The sequence below is a fragment of the Oncorhynchus gorbuscha genome, linkage group LG08, assembly GCF_021184085.1.
Source record: "Oncorhynchus gorbuscha isolate QuinsamMale2020 ecotype Even-year linkage group LG08, OgorEven_v1.0, whole genome shotgun sequence".
NCBI classification, from domain to species: Eukaryota; Metazoa; Chordata; class Actinopteri; order Salmoniformes; family Salmonidae; genus Oncorhynchus; species Oncorhynchus gorbuscha.
The window spans coordinates 47,813,647-47,829,003 of NC_060180.1; positions in this window are offsets into that span (position 1 = coordinate 47,813,647).

Sequence of the window (15,357 nt, forward strand, 5' to 3'; positions counted from 1 at the left end):
ATGTGGGTCTAGGGGTGTTTTAACAATGTTTAGCTCTATTTTCTCCATTAAGCATAAGCCTGTTGTCACATTTGGACGGCTTCTTCATAAATTGATGGTGTGATTCCTACAAAAAAAAATCAGGACGGGCTTGATGAGAAAATATGTGACTCTACACACAGAATTCGATGATACCGAGGTGGCCTGGCACACACCAACCATGTGCACTGGATAGGCTCTTAGTGTAAATGTTTACGACCCCCCTCTGAGCATGGAGCTGCTGGGAGTCGCTCTCATCAGGCACAATTGGATTTTAGCATTGCCATGTTAACGGTCAGCGGTTTAGGATTGTACTCAAACTACACTGAACAAAAACAAAAATATGAATGCAACATGCAACAACTTCAAAGATTTTACTGAGTTACAGGTCATATAAAGAAATTAGGCCCTAATCTATGGATTTCACATGACTAGGAATACAGATATGCATCTGTTGGTTATAGATACCTTTAAAAAAAAATTGCCTTATGGATCACAAATCAGTCCTTATCTGGTGTGACCACCATTTGCCTCATGCAGTGTGAGACATCTCCTTCGCATAGAGTTGGTCAGGCTGTTGGTTGTGGCCTGTGGAATGTTGTCCCACTCCTTTTCAAAGTCTGTGCGAAGTTGCTGGATATTGGTGGGAACTGGAACACGCTGTCGTACATGTCGATCCAGAGCATCCCAAACATGCTCAATGGGTGACATGTCTGAGTATGCAGGCCATGGAAGAACTGGGCCGTTTTCAGCTTCGAGGAATTGTGTACAGATCCTTGCGTCATGGGGCCGTGCATTATCATGCTGAAACATGAGATGATGCTGGTGGATGAATGGCACGACAATTGGCCTTTGGTTCTCGTCACGGTATCTCTGTGCATTCAAATTTCCATTGATTAAAATGCAATTGTGTTGTCTAGCTTATTCCTGCCCATACCATAACCCCACCACCACCATGGGGCACTCTGTTCACAATGTTGAGATCAGAAAACCGCTCGCCTACACAGCGCCATTTCTAATTGGTCACATACACATGTTTAGCAGATGTTATTGTGGGTGTAGCGAAATGCTTGTGTTCTTAGCTCCAACAGTGCAGTAGAATCACAGCGTGCCAGTGTCCATCAAAGGTGAGCATTTGCGCACTAAAGTAGGTTACAACGCCGAACTGCAGTCAGGTCAAGACCCTGGTGAGGATGACGAGCACGTAGATGTGCTTCCCCGAGACGGCTTCTGACAATTTATGCAGATATTCTTCGGGTGTGCAAGCCCACAGTTTCATCAGCTGTCCGGGTGGCTGGTCTCAGACAATCCCGCAGGTGAAGGAGCCAGTTGTGGAGTTTGTGAGGCCGGTGGGACGTACTGCCAAATTCTTTCAAACGACATTCTCTGGCAACAGCTCTGGTGGACGATCCTGCAGTCGGCATGCCAATTGCACGCTCCCTCAAAACTTGAGACATCTGTGGCATTGTGTTGTATGACAAAACGGCACATTTTAGAGTGGCCTTTTACTGTCCCCGGCACAAGGTGCAGCTATGTAATGATCATGCTGTTCAATCAGCTCCTTGATATGCCAGACCTGTCAGGTGGATTAATTATCTTGGCAAAAGGATAAATGCTCAACAACAGGGATGGAAACACATTTGAGAGAAATAATAATTTTGTAAAAAAAAAAATCTGCAATCTTTTATTTCAGCTCATGAAACATGGGAGCAACACTTTACATGTTGCGTTTAGTTTTTTGTTCAGTGTAGTTCCATCAGTATCAGTTTGACTGATACCTCTCTCAAATGTGTCTCAACACTCCAGCTAAACTATTACCCCAAATAGGCCTATCTGTTATTCAAGTCAATAGACCTTGTGCTGCTCCAAATGCATGAGTAGAGCTATACCATACAAAATATTAAACAACTCACAATTAGTTGTAAGGCGAATGAGGAACTCAAAGTAGCTGGCAGGGAAGAAAGTGTTGTCTGCCTGAACCAGATTGTTCTCTGTATGTGGAGAGGCATTTGAAGGCTGGAAGGAGACCGTGGTTGTCTACTACAGTATTTAGTCGGCCACAGCAATATGAATGAAGAGAAAATGACTGCAATGCAGGAACTTTGAGAGTTATTTGTAATACTATACAACTGCAGTAAATGTACAACCTGTTTTTCCAAAAACATACAAGAAAAAAACATTTTAAAACGTCATATTAGAGATTGGATGCATCATACCCTGAATGTTACCTATGCATAACACAGTAGCAGCTTGTCATATTGAATTGGTCTCTTTAATACCATCAGCGCAACAAGTTGATATGAAAGAAGCATCTCCTCTTGACTGCTCATGTATGAAAGAACAATAAAAATCATCAAAGATACTCCAAACTGTAAAATGCAAGGGATAACCAACTACCCCTGCTTTGAAATGGCATATATGAAGAATTATTTCCTCCAGGCTTTTAGTTACGTGTCGTCAGATGCGATTCAAACACTCTAATGTTGTAGAGTTATAGTGACATATCAAAAAGATGAAGTGAAAGAGAGCACGCACAATGAATGTCATATTTAGACTGTTAGATTCTAACCTTTGTTACTCATCTCTCTATTTCAAGATCATACATAAGTTGAATGTGATTTTCTTGCCTCTTTGACGCTATAAATTAGATAGAGGGGCAGCAAATAAACAAGTATTATTCACTGAGTAAATATATGCATGAACTCAAAATGGGTAAATGAAAATGAATGGGAAAGCATTATAGCAATCTTATTTTTTCAACATCTAACTGAAGGGTCTGTTGGAGAAGAACCAGTGGCATCGGGAAGGCTGAAACTGCAAACCAAGGAGTAAATAGACTTAATGCCATCAAATTTTCACCTATTCATGCTATAAGAATGGGGTTAGGGAAAGAGATTAGGTTATACATCTGCTGTCAGAGACTGTAGAGACCAAGCAGAGAACTTCACCTTAAATAGAATGATCATCAAACAGGCATGTCTCCTATCTTCTCCTTTATTGTCCCTTCTTTCATTCGACTACAGGCACAAACCCAGAGATTTAATACCTGATGAAATGAGCGAGAAATATGAGGGAGTAAGCAGCAATATCTGGATCGTACATTTTCTACCCAGCACACATGAAGAAAAAACACTGTCACTCTTAGTAACACATATTCACATAAATACGGATATTTTTTCATTCAACACTGCTACTTACTGTGTTGTTACTGCAAATGTACTTCTGGTGGCATAGGTTTGTACGTAATTACTACCATAGAGATAACTCACCATAGGAAATCGGGGGTTTTGGGGCTCCTGCACTCACTAGGAAGAGACAGTGCGTAGGTTTAATGTTGAGTAGCTGTGCTGTGCCCTAAAGGCAAATATGAGGCAAAGTTTGGTAAGTAACATTCTAACGTGTGGTTAACGAGATTTCTTTCTTATCTTGAGTGCAACAGAAAGTATAACAAAGTATACTATATGCATTTGACGTGCTCTTTAAGTAATTTCCACATTCAGTTCAGAATCGTATGTAATCCTCTGAAATATAGAGTGAACTATTCCATTTGCAAATGAGAATAATTATTCAAATACCACACACAACACTAAATCCCATTGATTTCAGTGCATGACACCATTTTTCCATTTCCTCCTCCCCCGAAACAAAACAGCAAAGAAGCCAGTAAACATTAAATATCTGTTGTTTTATTGGGGTAATCTGGCTGCTTAGTAACTGACAAGTAAAAAATCTATACAAATAGTTTTTGGAGTGTCTGAAAATAGATAGTCATTTAAACTGTAACTAACAGCCATGCGTTTTTCCAGCTGCAGCTGCAGTACAAAACTATGGCAGTGTTGAGGAAATGACACCAGCTTTGATGGGTTGTATAGCTTTTGAGATGAGCCTCTTTATGCCGCTTGCAGTTCCATTATGGCTTTGTTCGAAAGCTTGTTTACCTGCTGATAACATACACTGGTGGATTCAGGAGCACCGATCCAAAATCTGCTGCCAAAGTCACTCAAGTCTCATTGTACCGCAGGAGGAGAAGAATGAAATGTTTACGCGGAGGGGAATGCAAAATGCTAAATGTGAAATCAAACTATGGGACCAATAAGAGATCAGAATAACTTTGCCAAGGTTTTATTTTTAGGCCCAGTTGCAATGCTAGCTTTCTGGAAGACTATATATGTTTTGCCTGTGTGCTCTCTATGGCTAAGCTTGCACTCTATATTGGGGGGGTTTCTATCATTTTTACAAAATGGACAAACATTTATGATAATTGTGGATTCATTTTTCATGATGAAATTGAATTAAATCATGGATTCAACCAAACAATCTATTTTATACCATGCATCTCATTTGGTCTGTAGGTGTTAATTTGATAGAATAAGCTATGTTTGCAGATCAAAGGCCTCCTTTTGCTTTGTATATATAATAACATGGGCATGCAGGACCAGGCCCTCTGTGAGTCGTGGCCCCAACATTGGGACCCACACCCAACCACAGGCAGGTCTCCAGGGGGCCAGCAGGGCCCCCAGACGGCCATCCATGAGGGCCAGGTGACCCTGTCTCTGGGGTTAGCAGGAAACACTAAAGAGGGATGGGTAGAGAGGCTGAGGAGATACTGAGTGTGAGTGTACGAGGCTGGTGACGGCAGCTGTCAATGGTTTGGAAGGAGAAGCCAGACAGATTGTGCGTTCTGCTGGTGCAGCCAATCGCCACCTGGCAGGCTTTTCCTTGTTAGAACTTCTTGCTGTTTCTGTTCTCGTCGTCAGAGAGATGTTTCTTTCCCTCCTCTCTCCTCGTTTGCGTTTTCATCCAGGAGGGAGATTTGAGATTTGCCAAATGGTTTAGAATGCTTTTGTATGAAATTACTGAAAATGTGCACTCTACGTTCTCGACAAAGTAGGCAGGTTAATCAGTGGCACTATGTCACATCACATCTAAAGCTGTAGAAGTATCCCATTGATTCCCACAATAACATGAGTGATCAGCTTCTCCGTGCCCATAAAACACATTACCCATTATAGCGTATTATGACAGTAATTAAGCAGTTGGATCATTTTAATATGGTCCTCGTCATGATATCTTAAAGAGGCATTGATTACCATGAATTAATGAACATGTACAATATTGATTAATGATTGATTCAAGTTGAATCACCTCTCCTTCTCCAGGCTTCTGATTGACAAGATAAAGTAGAACACGTAGATGTTATTCTTTTTTCAAAAGCTAACAGCCTGATGCAATGAGTTAGTCATTCCCACATGTACTGTATCACACCCGGAATCTAGATGTGGCTTCACAATTTCCTCCTATAATGCATATCTCTCACCACCACTCACTTCACAACAGCCACTGTCATTTCACAAGTGAATACAGAGGGACGTGATTCAGTTCCAGGTTTGAGATAATGACAGCAAGTCTGAAGCTGGAGGTTGTCAATCCATTCTGGGGATTTAGAATCACGATGTAGCCCACCAGTCATCTATGTTAAGACGTCTACAGACTATACACCCGATGTGAATATAAGTACTAGACCTTTTCCTCAAACACTGTCTAACAAGTAGCAAAAGTGCCTTTCCAATAGCTGAAACCCCTTCACATGCACTTATAATGACCTCTTAATTCCTTAAAGAGATTCAGATGTGCAAAATGCTATAACTGTGTATGCACCATGCCATTGCTCTCTCTCGCTCTTCTGCATCTTGCTAGCTGTCACTCAAAATGGCGAGGGACTGAAGCTCATTGATTAGAATTCGAATTGCTAAGAGGCTGTGGCCCACGTGGGATACATGTAGGGAAAATGCTGCAGGACAGCTTCCAGAGAAACTGTGGCTTTCAAACTACTGATGTTGTGTCTAATTCAGGTAAAACAGTAATTCTGCTCATAGAATAGGTATTTATGAACGACACATTGACACATCCAGCCCAAAGTGGCAGGTTTAAAAAAATACTAAGTAGTCGCCAAAGTTCCAGTAAACTATAAGGATTGCAGAGTGTTCTATGACGGAGGTATCAAAGGTCAGAGGAAGTTCCCTTCAACCAGTCACAGTAGTAGGTGGAGACTATTATGGCGAATTTCCACCAGAGATTTACCAAAAAGGCTTATGAGGTTGAAACACACTGTGGCTTGTGTTTCCCAGCTCCACGGCATGGCTTCAGTGTCCCAGTGGGCAATGGCCTCAGTGGATCTGCTCTGACTTGGGGCCAAGGCCACGTCACTGGTACCTTTCAGCTGGCATTTACATAACAATGGCTAACTGTGGACTAACTGTGGGTTTAAAGTTAGACTCAGCTAAATGAAGTTGACACGAGCAGCACCGCAGAGACAGTATTGAGATGAGCGAGATGCTAGACTTCGCTCTCACAGACACACACAGTATTTGTGCATGTGCATGGGTTCGCTTCACGCTGCTCACAGTATGGTAGCCAGGGCACCAAAACGGGGGAGAAGTTGAGGCTGGAGCTTCAACGCTCTTAGTTGTTTGTGGAATTTGACCCAATATGCCGTTTACTTTCAGCATCTACACCCTATTCCTGAGTCTACCTTTAGCACCTTCCACAGTTAACACATTACAAAGCACCTTCTCATAAAGCAACTGTCGTGACAATGCAGAGGTTGTTGATTCTGTTTGTCTCAAGCCTTGATTCTAGTGTCACACTCCTGATGGAAAGAGTTCTGGAAAAATAATTACACTAGAGCTTACTTAAGCAATAAGGCCCAAGGGGGTGTGGTATATGGCCAATAGACCACAGCTAAGGGCTGTTCTTACTCACAACGCATCGCGGAGTGCCTGGATACAGACCTTAGCCGCGGTATACTGGCCATATACCACCAACCATCGAGGTGCCTTATGCTATTATAAACTGGTCACCAATGTAATTAGAGCAGTACAAATACATGTTTTGTCATACCTGTGGTATATGGTTTGATATACCACAGCTGCCAGCCTATCAGCATTCTGGGCTGGAACCACCCAGTTTATAAATTCACATAAACACTGGCAACGCTGTAGGTTAAGTCTCAGTTGGAATTGCGCCCCATTAGAGATCCAGTAGAGATCCACGATCTTTGATGCAGCATTCCTTTTGTAAGACGTAGGGGAGTGACATCAAAAGTAATGTATGAATTATAAAGTCAAAAACTTAAGCAAGACATGAATCAACTTACAATAAATATGTGTTTGACAAATGTGTGTGGTCCACCTGTCCATGATTTGTGAGGCTAAACTATAAGAAGTGAAAATATATCAATTCTGAATTTAGAGCCTTAAATGTTTTTGTGACATTACAACCTTGCAAAACTAACTACGTGCAATTTCAGAACGGGAATGCTTCTGAACACAACTTGAGGTAGCTATGGAAATCAATGTGCTGATATAATTCATCCTATTTTTGTTTGTTATTTCCCAACTGCCACAACTCAATAGAGAGACTACAGTACAAACATGGCTGTGTCCCCCAAAAGAAAAACAAGGAGTTGTAGAGGTGAAGCGTCAAAGCCAGCTGCTAAACAGAAAAGCTCACTGTCTGTTCAAGTTGGGAGGGGAGATTTTTTTTCTCTCCAGAAGATAGTTTGCAACAAAAGTTGCACTGTTGGCCTGTTGAGTGTGGTGGTGTGGTGTCAGCTGGTCCCAGGCCCAGTGGCCCTCACCGGGCTCTGCTCTGCTGACGGGAGGGAGAGGGGCTGGTGGCTGGCCACAGCTCAGGACATGGCCTCGTTTGTTCACGGTCCCCCATCTCTGAAAAGAGTTATGCTGTCTGCTTTGAATGGACAGCGTTTTTCTTTGTGTGCTGGATCAGAACAGAGGGGTAAAGTTAGTCAGCAAGTTGCATAGCTATCTGCATTCTAATTCTTCAAGCCTCTTTTGTATGAAGTTTGGACACCAAGTTTCACACTGTGTTTGACGTGACTGGGATGCTGGAGGTAAGAGATCATTTTTTACCTCCCCAAAATACAAAATAGAACAGGCAAGATTGTAATTCAATAGTCAGCTACTTCTCAAATATATAGACTACAGTACTGTACAGTAGCCTACAATCATCATAAAACCTCAGAATATAATACATGATGGTACAGTGAGTATAGGCTATGTAGCTCAAATATTTATATGCTTTTTAAAAATTATTTTCTTTTTTAAATCTGATCTATTTTCTAACCACAAGGTATTTGACTATGAATCCCTGGCACTTTTGATATTACCTGAAGGCAAATGGTACAGATTTCTACAAGTTATTTACAACAACAGCCAAACCATTCCTCTGGAAACTAGGCTGCAGATCAAAGGATTGGTTTGATCTCTACTTAGCATATTTGTTTAACCTAGCCAGTGATTCTGAAAAGTGCACAAGCTTTTGCCGTGATATGCAGAGCACCCTTTATCCGTCTTTTTCTTGTGTTAGCTCTGGATTTAAGTACTTTCTGTATTTAGGAGACAACTGGATTTGCCAGCTTTTGAAATGTAGTTGCCCACTGCTAGCAGTCTTGGCAGCCAGGGATAGATAACTAGGTACGTTCCACCGTTAATCCTGATCGCCCTTCTAATAGTATTTGTGGACTGTACAGCACTCAATTAGGGCATAATGTGCTATTTTTATTTCCTTTAAGTTGGATTAAAGGAGAAAATGTGTTTTGCAGTGTTTGCATGTCTACTATTTACTTTTCGAAAGTATTGTTTTGTTTAGCAGTTTTATTTGGGCAATGCTGCTCTACTCTCAACACACATGGAGGCAAAATGTCAAGCAAAGAAACCATGTCCAAGCGCTCTGAAATAAAAAACATGTCAGGGCAATCAGCACATTTTCTGGAAAGAGAATGCTTATGCACACAATGCCCTAATTCTCTCTTACTTTGGGCTTTGGGAAAGATGAGCGCAGGTTTATTGAGAGCCAGAAAAGAGGGCAGATGGCTCACAAGCGGGATAAACCTGGGAAGTCATGCTGTAAATGTGTTTTTACAGGAAACAATGAAAGGAGCGGACAAAGCGATTGTGGCAAAGTCCTTTGGAAAATGGAAAAGCAGCTCTCAAAGGTCCAGGACCATGGAGAAGCCGGATGAGCCGCCTGAAGAAAGCAAGGAGGAGAACCTTTGCAGCTGCACCTGTGAGTCCCCGCGAAAAGGCAAGGAACCAACAACCTATGGAGGAAAAGTACCTCATTTCCTTATTTCAAATAGTCATATGACTATTTCTCTCAGCTTATTTTTCTTGTGGCCATTTGAATTATTACGAGCAGCATTGTTTTCAATTTGACACTCTCTAGCTAGCCTGCTCTATCCAGTCAGTGAACAAACAAGCCACATTGTTGGGCAGGAGAATTCCTTTTGAGCGAAAGTGTGTCTCCAATGATACCGCGTTGCCAGGAAAAAGACAAAGCAAAAAATAGCAAACACAAAAACAGTCACAGGTGCATGGGACTGAGAGAGAACCCAGTGAATGGTCACCGCAGTCCCTAGGAGGTCTTTCAGTGTAAGCCAGTGCGGTGGGTGGACTTCTGACAAGGACATTGGTGAGCAGCCAGGTGGAGTGTGTAACTGAGAATGCTCCTGTTTATTCTTTTCACATGCTAATGTGGCTCCAATCTGACTTCTCTCTCTATGCGGCAGAAACTTTACTTTGAGTCTACATTCAATTCTTTCCTTTCAATACCAACAGAAGCATTTTGATACCTTGCATGCATTCAACGTGATCATTTATGATATGCATTGAACATGAATTAGTATGCGGTATTAAACTGCTGCAGGTGGTGAAAGAACGACGATCCAGTGTGACGTGGCGATTAACAGGCCTTTTAGTGGTACTCTCTCAAAGTAAGGTCTGACTTTCCACTCCTATTTGATGTACCCCTATTTACTTCCACACTTACCTTAACACGTGTTTGTCTTATCAGCATACGCAGTTTGCATGAAATATCCGGAAAGGGCAGATACGCTCCACGTTCTGTACACATGCACCAATATGAGGACAGAGGAAAAACTGTGGAGTATGTGGATGATACAAACAGGTCATTTAGCCCATGTTGGCTAATGGACCCGTAATTCTGTCCAATTGATCAATTATCCTTTTTGTTACCCTCTCATAACACCAACCTTACAGTAAATAGCTACCTTTAAAATGTATCATAAGCTATCATCATACTCTGGAAAAAAATATAAACTCAACATGCAACAATTTCAAAGATTTAACAGAGTTACAGTTCATGAAAGGAAATCAGTTCATTGAAATAAATTCATTAGGCCCTAATCTATGGATTTCACATGACTGAGAATACAGATATGCATCTGTTGGTCAGAGATACAGTACCTTCGAAAAGGTAGGAGTGTGGATCAGAAACCAGTCAGTATCTGCTGTGTCCACGATTTGCCTCATGCAGTCTCCTTCATATAGAGTTGATCAGGCTGTTGATTGTGGCCTGTGGAATGTTGCCCCACTCCTCTTCAATGGCTGTGCAAAGTTGTTGGATATTGGCGGGAACTGGAACACGCTGTCGTACATGTCGATCCAGAGCATCCCAAACGTACTCAATGGGTGACATGTCTGGTGACTATGCAGGTCATGGAAGAACCGGGACATTTTCAGCTTCCGGGAATTGTGTACAGATCCGTATGACATGGAGCCGTGCATTATCATGCTGAAACATGAGGTGATGGCGGCAGAACAATGGCACGACAATGGGCCTCAGGATCTCGTTACGCATGTGCGTTCAAATTGTCATCGGCAAAATGCAATTGTGTTCGTTGTTCATAGCTTATGCCTGCCCATACCATAACCCCACCGCCATCATGGGGCACACGTTGACATCAGCAAACTGCTTGCCCACATGAGGCCATCTGCCTGGTACAGTTGAAACCGGGAATCATCCGGGAAGAGCACACTTCTCCAGCATACCAGTGGCCATCAAAGGTAAACATTTGCCCACTGATGTCGGTTACGATGCCAAGCTGCAGTCAGGTCAAACCCCCAGTTTCATCAGCTGTCCGGGTGGCTGGTCACAGACAATCCCGCATGTGAAGAAGCCGGATGTGGAGGTCCTGGGCTGGCGTGGTTAAATGTGGTCTGCTGTTGTGAGCCCGGGTTGGACATACTGCCAAATTCTATAAAACGACATTGAAGGCGTCTAATGGTAGTGAAATGAACATTCAGTTATCTGGCAACAGCTCTGGTGGACATTCCTGCAGTCAGCATGCCAATTGCCCGCTCCCTGAAAACTTGAGACATCTGTGGCATTATGTTGTGTGACAAAACTACACATTTTAGATTGACCTTTTATTGTCCCCAGCACAAGGTGCACCTGTGTAATGGTCATGTTGTTTAATCAGCTTCTTGGATCATCTAGGCAAAGAGAAATGCTCACTAACAAGGATGTAAACAAATATATGCATACAATTTGAGAGAAATAAGCTTTTTGTGTATATGGAAAATTTCTGGGATCTTTTATTTTCGATTCATGAAACATTGGACCAATACTTTACAGGTTTCGTTTATATTTTTGTTGAATGTAGTTCAATCGTTTATGTATCTGTGCATATCGGTTTTTTCCAAGTTCAGTTCCTGAAAAGGGCAATATGGCTCCACTGTACTACAAAAATATTCATCCCTTCCAGTGTAAACTCCGTAAATAGCATCAAAGGCAGCATTGTCACTTGCACCTCTAGCATCTTTTCTGCATAACCGACCACTACAACAGGCAGTCTCAGGGGACATACAGTTTTCCTATTCCAGCCCCAACCCTGAATTACTGTGTGTTCAGTGTAATTATAAAGGAGGGTTGTTGCCAGGCTATAATGCAGAATGCCAGGTGCACACTACCAGTGTCTCCCATTCCCACAAACTCACAGAGCCGTATCTACACAGCCTACAGGAAGTACCCTAACCTCCAAGGGATTGTGCTGCTACTTCATTCAGCAGTAATCAGTTTAGATTTCGCCCTCTATTCCTTGTTGAAATGTTGAAACCTGAAATCAGCCATATGTCTGCCGATAAACATACATCATAAAGAGGGAAAGGGAGAAAGTGCAACACTTGGTGGTGCTCTATTTTCCTAAGCCTGCTTAGGTTATGTGACTGAGCCACAGTTGCTCTGTGAAATTGTATCCCAATACTGGCACTGCATCCTTGTGAGGGAGTCTTGTAAAATGGGTTTACTTAGCGCCTTTGCTGGCATTTTCCGAAGATAGCAAATGCACAAACACTGCCCATGATCGGATTAACTGTACAACAAAATGATGTAACTCTTTGTCTTCCTTGTGTGGCATAGGTTTTCCTCTGCATGAGTTTAGTGGTCAGCTCAAAATGTAGACGGGGATGTTACAGAGCCAACATGCAGTTCAGCCATAAGACAAGTATCACTATATAATATACAGTGTATGAATTGATTGCAAAGTGACCGTCTCCAAAACACGCCATTTTAAACGACCGGGTCATAGAGACCTGCTGAGAGTGAGATACCCTTGCCCTTGGGCAACCATCCATGGAAGCAATCTCCCATAGTAACACACACTCCATCAATCTCAATCAAAGTATACACCTACTGAATAACACTTATTAGTTATTATTAATGCTGTTGCCCTTTTTTGCAAGCCCACACGTCTTGTTGATGTCCTTCTCCAAGGCCTTCCGATGGACGCACGGTAGTTTGTCACCATGTATACACATATTATACTGTATGACACTGAAATAAACCAAAGAATGCAGTATCTTGTACAAAGTACACATGGCCCACACATGTACTGTACACCTAGTACTCTACAGAGACTAGAATACAAAGATGTATCAAGACCTTTCTTTAATCACTCAATTACAAATCAGTTGAAATATCTCCACGTATCCTACTAATTTACATTTTAATTACTACTATTACTTATTTTTCATTTCTTGGGGGGGGGGGGGTGTAACCATAGAAAGCTCAATTCCTCCCCTACACTAGAAAGAAGCAAAATGACTATTTTTCACTGGAGGTTTAGATGCTTGTTTATCACTTTTAAATACCATCATCTTTGCTGAAATCCCCTCTCAAAAGAACCTTTCACTTGCTGGAATAAATTCAAATTAAAATTTAAATCCCTCTTTGCATTTCTTCAGCCTCTTTTAAAATAGCTGCCTCCTTTTAGAAAGCTGTTTATGTAGTGATCTGTTCATAATCCAGTTTGTTTCTCAACAGCGAAAAACACAGAAATCGTATTATCACTATCTTGGAGAGATGATGCGAGAAATCAGGAAGTATAAATGTCTGGATCTGTGGAAGTTTTCAAAGTGCTAAATCTGAAAGAATAAGGCGAAAGCCCTTTGATGAAGTACTCTGAACAGTAGCATTTGACTTGCAAATATTGATAGTACATTGTACTGAGAGAACTCGGAAGGTATCAAATACCCTTTGTGATGTTATTTAGAAAAACTAGACAATGGCTGTCCCTTGAACAAATATACAGAAATCTTTCTCTCATTCACAGCAATCTGAAATATGTGCTAGGTAGATAACTCATCAGAAATGTTCTACCATGTGATTTAGTTTTTTGTACTGAGCGTATGAAGATTTAACCATTGGCACAATGGGGGAACCTTACATGTCAAGTATTCCATAATTCTGTAAACAACAACCCTTCCCAATCTCACAAGGCTCACGTCTAATATTTTGTAGAAATCAAAATGTAATCAAGAATTTAATTAATAAAAACTGAAAAGTGCCTTGTGATAATAACTATCCCGTTGAAAATATGTAAAATAACTGGGAAGAGCCTGTTGGAAGATTTAATTTGCTCCAGCTAGATTGGGTTTATTGTTGGAAACAAATTATAATTGTGCCTCTAGAAAGTTAACAAAGATCTAAACAATGGGAAATCAATGGCCGAGTCCATTAATCACTCAAACCAAGCTACTTGTGCTGAAGAAACTTACTTCATAATCAATTTCTTTGTTTTGCTCAAAAGGGCATTTGCATTCTGATTCACGTCAGCAAGCTTCCTGTATTGGGCGCAATCAAAACATTGTCAACCACATTAATGGGAGTATTTTTGTATTTTCAAGTGTATCTCTCTGTGTAGGCATCATGAAAAGCTGTGGCTGTCTAACAAACTGCTGTAAATGGCTGTTATTAACACGGACCCTTGCACTACTAATAAGGGTCAGTGTTGATTTGTCAACACCAATTATCAAGGTGAAACATTGTGCCAGAGTCTTGTGTTTAATTAATTAAGACTTATGATTTTGGCATTGATAATACTGACCTTCGAGCACAAGTACAAGCAATCCAACTATGTCTGCAGAGATTCTGCTAAAGATCCCAGGTTATAGAATGGAGGTGAATTTGCTATGCATTGCCGGATGCTACTTATTATTACTCATATCAAGACAGTCTACCGCTCATCAGCGTCATCGTTACAGAAGCCATTAGACACACCCGTTGCCATTGTTTGTGGTCATACTTTTGCCCGGCCATCCCAGGGGAACCACTGCTCCCCTGGCCTTTTGTAGGCGGGTCTGTTTGTCTGCTTATCAGACATGGAGTTAAGATCTGTTGAAGACCCGTTGAGACTCAGACCAAGGCCCCACCTCTTTATACTCAGACCCAGAACAAGGCCCAACCTCTTTATACTCAGACCCAGAACAAGGCCCAACCTCTTTATACTCAGACCCAGAACAAGGCCCAACCTCTTTATACTCAGACCCAGAACAAGGCCCAACCTCTTTATACTCAGACCCAGAACAAGACCCAACCTCTTTATACTCAGACCCAGAACAAGACCCAACCTCTTTATACTCAGACCCAGAACAAGGCCCAACCTCTTTATACTGAGACCCAGAAAAGGACCCAACCTCTTTATGCTCAGACCCAGAACAAGACCCAACCTCTTTATACTCAGACCCAGAACAAGACCCAACCTCTTTATACTCAGACCCAGAACAATACCCAGTGTTTTAAAACTATGGCAAGCTCAAGACCATTTAAAATGTTGAAATGCGATCCAGACCAAGACCATTGTAAAAAGCCAGCAAGAAAAGTCATATTATTCCTCACACATTAGGGAAGCAAGGCGTCCTGGTACTTGTGTGTTTAATCATTCCTCCTTGGCCACATAACTCTGGCAAGAGGAGGTATTGGGCGATATATCTTAACCATGAACTTAGATACTACTAAAACCATCTTGTCCAGAACCATTAGTCCAGACCCACAGCAGAACATTGGGTGCCGAGTCACAGATCCAGACATTTTGGTCACTGACACCCAGACCAATGTGGTCCCTTAGTGGTCTCAATATCAGGACCACGAGATTGAGACTCTAACTCTCACTATCTTAGTCTGATGAGGAATCGGTCCATTTTATGGTCTGTTAGCCCACAGCCCTTGTTACAGAGCTTC